Raw genomic sequence first — 6041 nt, forward strand, 5'->3', positions numbered from 1 at the left:
ACGCAGACCCCCTCAAAGCCAGCACGGTTAAATGACGAGGCCAAGGTGACCCAGCTAAGAAAGGCAGGGTCTGGGGGAGTGTGAGCAAGAGAGATTGACGGACGTGTGGCCAGGGGACAACAGGGCCCTTGCTAGGAGGTGTGCTGCAGCTCTAGGGAAGGGGAGGCCGAGGGAGCGGGGAAGGAGGGGTAGGGGACTGAGAGCAGTAAATGACAGCTGGCTGGGGCTGGTCTGAAGGCCGGACTGGCTGCAAGAGACGCCTCTCGGGTGCCCTCTAGTGGGGACATTCTCCTCCCTGGCGAGGCGGATCTGTGTGTCCGCATTCCATGCTTCAGGGAGTGACCGCCTTCTCCCTGTGTTACCCAGCCCATCATAGACACCCCCATCCAGAGCACCTCTTTTCTCAACGCTCCCTCACCTCCTCAGGCTCCGCCTCACTCCAGGCCTTGCTGGACAAGAAGAGGCCGTGGGAAAGCATCAGATGGCAAGAGGACCCAGCCATCACCCACCCACCAAAAAGTCTGGCTGCAGCCTCCCAGCAGCCCTCCCGGGGGAGACATCTCTCTCTCCTCCTTTTTTAGACAAAGGGAAAAAAACCCTGAGGTCTAGAAGGTGCACAGGCACCCCCTTTCTCATGCACATGGTCTCATGCACTGAGTCTGGACATCTGGGAGCTGTGGCCCCCCCCCTTCCCCCGCCTGTGGGCAGAAGAAGCCCCTCCTCTGGTATCTGGGGACTCTAACCTTCCTGGCAGACTCTGTAACACCCTCGGCTGAAGGGACCCTCTCCAAGGCTCCACATCCCCAACCCCCTCTGCAGCCTTCTGCCTTAGAATGAGGGTCAGATTCCAACATGTCCCAGGTGCTTAGAAGTCAAGGTTGACCCTGGAGAAAATATACTCCAAATGAATGACAAATGCTGCTAATTTCCAACAGTAGGAACCTAGGGCTCGGAGTGGAGATGTTAGGCCCTCACAGCGGACTGTGACACTGCATTGGGCCAGATTTATGGGTTTGAGCAGCGCCCTAGAGAGTCAGAATGTAAGGTGGAAAGGCCCCCGACAGTTTGCTAGGTCTGTAGACTGAAGTTTCAACCGACCCATCAGTGGTCTGCATTCAGTGAGGCAGACTTTTGAGAACTTTCCCAGTGGGGTGGAAGTGGAAAGTCCAAAGACAGTGACTTATCATGTGCTACCCACACGCTTTTAGAAATACGTCGGTAGGGGCACCTGGGTGGCTCAGTGGGGCTCAGGTCATGATCCCACGGTTCCTGGGTTCTAGCCCCGCATCACGCTCTGTGCTGACAGCTCAGAGCCTGGAGCCCACTTTCAATTCTGTGTCTCCCTCTCTGCTCCTCCCAAGCTCACGCTCTGTCTCTGTCTCTGAAAAATGAATAAATGTTAAAAAAAAATATTTTTTTAAAGAAATGTATTGGCGAAGCAGCGGCTTCATCCCTGTGTGGCTACCTTCTGTGGGCTGGCATCAGCCACTGACGTTCCACTGGGCTGGGCTCCTGATCTCAGGGGGCCGGCTGGGGCGCCCCGACTGGCAGAGGCGGAGTGGGAACTCTTAAGGCTTAGAGAGCAGGTGGGTGAATCACACAGAGATACAGTGGTTTCCACGAAGTACTGATCTGCAGTTTTGATGGAGGCTAACCGATCCTGACGTTCTTGGGAATGAAGGAGCTGGGTGCCACTGAAGTGCCACTTGAGGGGGACCTGGGTGGCTCTGTTGCTCAAGCGTCTGACTCTTGATCTTGGTTCCGGTCGTGATCTCACGGTTCGTGAGTTCAAGCCCCATGTGGGGCTCCGGGCTGACAGCACCAGCATGGAGTCTGCTTGGGATTCTCTCTTTCTCTCTCTCTCTCTGCACCCCGCCCCCTGCTCGCTCTCTCTAAATAAATAAATAAATAAGTGTCACTTGACTGATATAGTGGGGAAACTTGAGGTCTGGTGGACAGAAACCTGACTGGAGTCCCCATAGTCTAGACTTTCTAGGCTTGAGATATGTTATTTGATGCATTAATAAAGGAATGCATATATTGGTTACTGTATGACACATTTGTTCTTTCAGCTTGTTGACAACTGTAATTAAATTACAAAGTTTCCTTCGGAATGCAAGCTGGTGCAGCCACTCTAGAAAACAGTATGGCGGGTCCTCAAAAAACTAAGAATAGAACTACCCTACGACCTAGCAGTGGCACTGCTAGGCATTTATCCACGGGATACAGGTGTGCTGTTTCGAAGGGACACACGCACCCCCATGTTTATGGCAGCACTATCGACAATAGCCAAAGGATGGAAAGAGCCCAAATGTCCATCGATGGGTGAACGGATAAAGATGTGGTCTATATATACAATGGAGTATTACTCGGCCATCAAAAAGAATGAAATCCTGCCATCTGCGACTATGTGGATGGAACTGGAGGGTATTCTGCTAAGTGAAATCAGTCAGAGAAAGACAAATATCCTATGACTTCACTCATATGAGGACTTTAAGAGACGAAACAGATAAGGGAAGGGAAACAAAAATAATATAAAAACAGGGAGGGGGACAAAACAGAAGAGACTCATAAATATGGAGAACAAACTGAGGGTTACAGGAGGGGTTGTGGGAGGGGGGATGGGCTAAATGGGGAAGGGGCACGAAGGAATCTACTCCTGAAATCATTGTTGCACTAGATGCAATTTGGATGTAAATTTTAAAAAATAAAAAAATATATATAAATCGCCTCAAAGAGAAAAAAAAAATCACAAAGTTTCCTTTGTAATTCTATGCATTTTACTTTGGGCACTGAAAAGTATTCTGCCCAAATGTCTATCTGTGATGAATGGATAAACAACAGTACAGGCAATGAAAGACGATTCCACTTTTATCTATTTATTTTTAAAGATTTTATTTTTAAGGTCATCTCTACACCCAGTGTAGGGCTAGAACCCGTAACCCCAAGATCAAGAGTCGCTTGCTCCACTGCCTGAACCAGCCGGGCGTCCCTATAATTCCAGTTTTAAAAGGACGAGAAGGAAACTTTCACTCTGCTACAACATGCATGAACCTTGAGCACATTACGCTGAGTGACTCAGCCAGACGCCAAAAAACAAATACTGTATGATTGCAGTTATACGAGGTATCTAAAGGAGTCATACTCAGAAACAGAAATCACAAAGGTGGTTACCAGGGGCATTGGGGGGAAAGGGAATTTAACGCGTGAAGGGGTTCCGATTTGCAAGAGGCGAAAGTTCTGGGGTGCTGTTTCACAACGGAATTAATGTACTTACTACTAAACTCTAAAGTTAAAATTGTTTGCGATGGGGAAGTTATGTTACTTCGCCACAAATTTTAAAATGCAGGATGCAGTAAAAACACAAGTTAAAGGCTTAAACGTTTTGTAAACAGCGTATTTCTGAGAAGAGGACCGTGTGTATCCTTAGGTGCCACAGGCGACCGCAAGGTTCCCGGCACGGGAAAGGTTAAGAGCCCTGACGCCTCCTACTGGCCGAACCTAGCAGGAATTCCGGGGGCGACAAGGATCCTGGGAATTGTAGTTTTCAGAGCCCCAGCCAGAGCCTCGCTGTGAAAGGTGGGCTTGGAGCCGGGAGACAATAGCTCCAAGATGGGCATCTGGGCTGGCGGGGAATTCGTGGGGTGCGCGCTCAGCGCGCGCCTGTGCTCCCGCTACGCACCTGCAGCCTCGCGCTGAGGCACACACGGTCACGCAGACCGGGCGCGCGCACCTGTCACTTGCACCACGCAGCACGTGGCGCTCCCGGTTTGCAGTCTGCATCTTTTCCAATCTAACTGGCCACCCAAGCATCTGCGGGTCACGGTGGCAGGTGCCCCCTTGCTCCCATCTGACACATCCCCACTGGAGCAGAGGCCTTGGCAGTGACCGTGGGAAGTATGTACAGGTTACAGGTGCGCAGGGAGGCGTGTGCCAGTGAGAGGACACAAGCCAGTGCAAAGGCCCTGAGGTAGCGGCTTGCACGGCCACCACGGTGGCTGGGGGAGAACGGCAGGAGATGAGGTGGGGTTGGCTTCGTTAGACACGAAGAGCCGTTTGGACAAGACAGTAGTCGGGTCTCCCAGGTGAGCGCTGGGCCGCTGCCTAGGGAATCGAATGGCACTGTTCCCCCTGGGGCTGCAGAGGCAGCCTCGGAAGTGACTCAGCGGAATTCCCGCGAGCTGCGGGGAGGGTGGGAGGGATGCTCCAAAGGGGCTGGGGAGGGGGCGTTGCCCTCGCAGAGGCCCCACCCCCAAACTCTCTAGGCCCTCGAAGCCCACGGCCTCAGTTCTCCACCCACCCGCGGTCCAGCCGGTTAGCGGTGGGAATACAGCCTGAGGACTGAGGGAAGAAATAGGGAGCTGGAAACCTGATCGGGGGGGGGGGGGGGGAGGCAATCAGGGAGGGGGGGCGAGACTCTTTCCCACCCTCCTGGAACCTCCATCCCAGAGCCTGGCCTCGGCTGTCGGTGGGGCAGACTGGAAGGAAATCGCGTGGGGTGGCGGCTGGCTCTATTTCCAATCCCGGGTGGCCTTTGGAAGGGGGCTGGGCGAACAGAGTCGGCTGGGTCTGGATTCCCTGCGCGACTCTGCCGGCTCAGGCTCTCTCGGAGACGAACTCTTCCTCTGCATAAAGGGAATTGTTCAATAAATAGGCCTTCGAGGATGATCATAAATTACCTGGTGGCACACTGGGCGTGTGTGTGTGCGCGCGCGTGTGTGTATGTATGCACGCGCGCAACGCCCACACCCACCTAGGCTGGGGCAGGCTTGAGTGGATTAGGACGGCGGCACCAATATTCCAAGAATCGAGCCTCAGTTTTCCAATGAATAAAATGGGTATACGGACCCCCAAAACGAGGCTTGCTGGAGTTAGAGGCAAGCGACGCGATGTCGACCTAATTCACCTAATTACGGGCAAGGCCACGCTCTGGCACTTGCACCCAGGGACGGCTGGACTGAGAAGGCGAATAAATAAATGTTCTGCACGGCTCGGCTCCAAAGCTCCAATGTGCCCCCTTAGGGAAGCTGTCCACGACCACGAAGACAAAAGATACAGCCTGCTTCCTCCTAGGCGCGAGAGAGGAAAGGACCCCACCCAAGACTGCCGCCCTCAGGGACCCTGCGCTACCCCCACCTCCGGATTGGGCTGCGGAGCTCCTGACGGCCGCCAGGTGGCGCTGCAGACGCTCCTGCTGCGCCAAGCTGGGCGGGGCTGGATTGTTCTGGAGTAGGGCCCCTCCGGAAGCCTCCCTCAGACCTATGTAGAAACCCTGTAGCCAAAAAATAAAAAGCAAAAAAAGGACTGTGTTCAAAAAATGCAAAATAAGACTCAATACAGTACTTACATATTTATGTGGTCAAATTACAACTGAACTTGCTTCATCTGTCCTAGCCTGAGGCCCTGGGGCCCCAGTGTCCCCTGTTTTGGGGGTCCAGAGCAGGGGCCTGAGGACCTGCTCAGGGTTACAGGAAAGAGGACTAGATGGGGTGGTTCTCAGAGCAAGGAGGCTTTAAAAGTGGGTAGATTTATTGTTGCACTATATGCTAACTAACTTGAATGTAGGTTAAAATAATAAATTAAATTTAAAAAAATTACACGTGCAAAAAACAAAAAGGCATATCTTAGAATGACCTTATAATCCAGAAATTCTACTTAGTTTTACATCCAAGATAAATAAACATATGTGTATACATAAAAAAACAAAAAATAAAAGTGGGTAGAATTTGGGGGGCCTGGGTGGCTCAGTCTCTTAAGCGTCTGACTTCAGCTCAGGTCATGACCTTAAGGTCTGTGAGTTCCAGCCCCACATCGAGTTCCCTGCTGTCAGCACAGAGCGGGCTTCAGCTTCTGTCTCCCTCTGCCCCCCCCCCCCAAATAAATAAAACATTAAAAAATATATATATACACACATATACATGTGGGTAGACGTTGGGGGGGAGAGGGACCAGACTGCAGGCTGGGAGGTGGACCTGGTCCCAACAAGTACAGAGCCCATCAGCCAAGTAGGTGAGAGGGTGGATTCTGGAAAGCGGGTGGGC

The 6041-nt window shown here is 52.3% G+C and overlaps 1 long non-coding RNA gene across 1 annotated transcript; it reads right to left on the reverse strand.

Moving 5' to 3' along the window:
* Window positions 1–2868: 2868 nt before the first annotated feature.
* Window positions 2869–5734, reverse strand: LOC122471246. The gene is made up of 2 exons (XR_006294158.1): window positions 5137–5734; window positions 2869–4625 (listed from the first exon to the last, which is right to left on the reverse strand). It is a non-coding gene; the product is annotated as an uncharacterized LOC122471246 (long non-coding RNA).
* Window positions 5735–6041: the final 307 nt, after the last annotated feature.

This window comes from Prionailurus bengalensis, chromosome E3 (assembly GCF_016509475.1).
Source record: "Prionailurus bengalensis isolate Pbe53 chromosome E3, Fcat_Pben_1.1_paternal_pri, whole genome shotgun sequence".
NCBI lineage: Eukaryota > Metazoa > Chordata > Mammalia > Carnivora > Felidae > Prionailurus > Prionailurus bengalensis.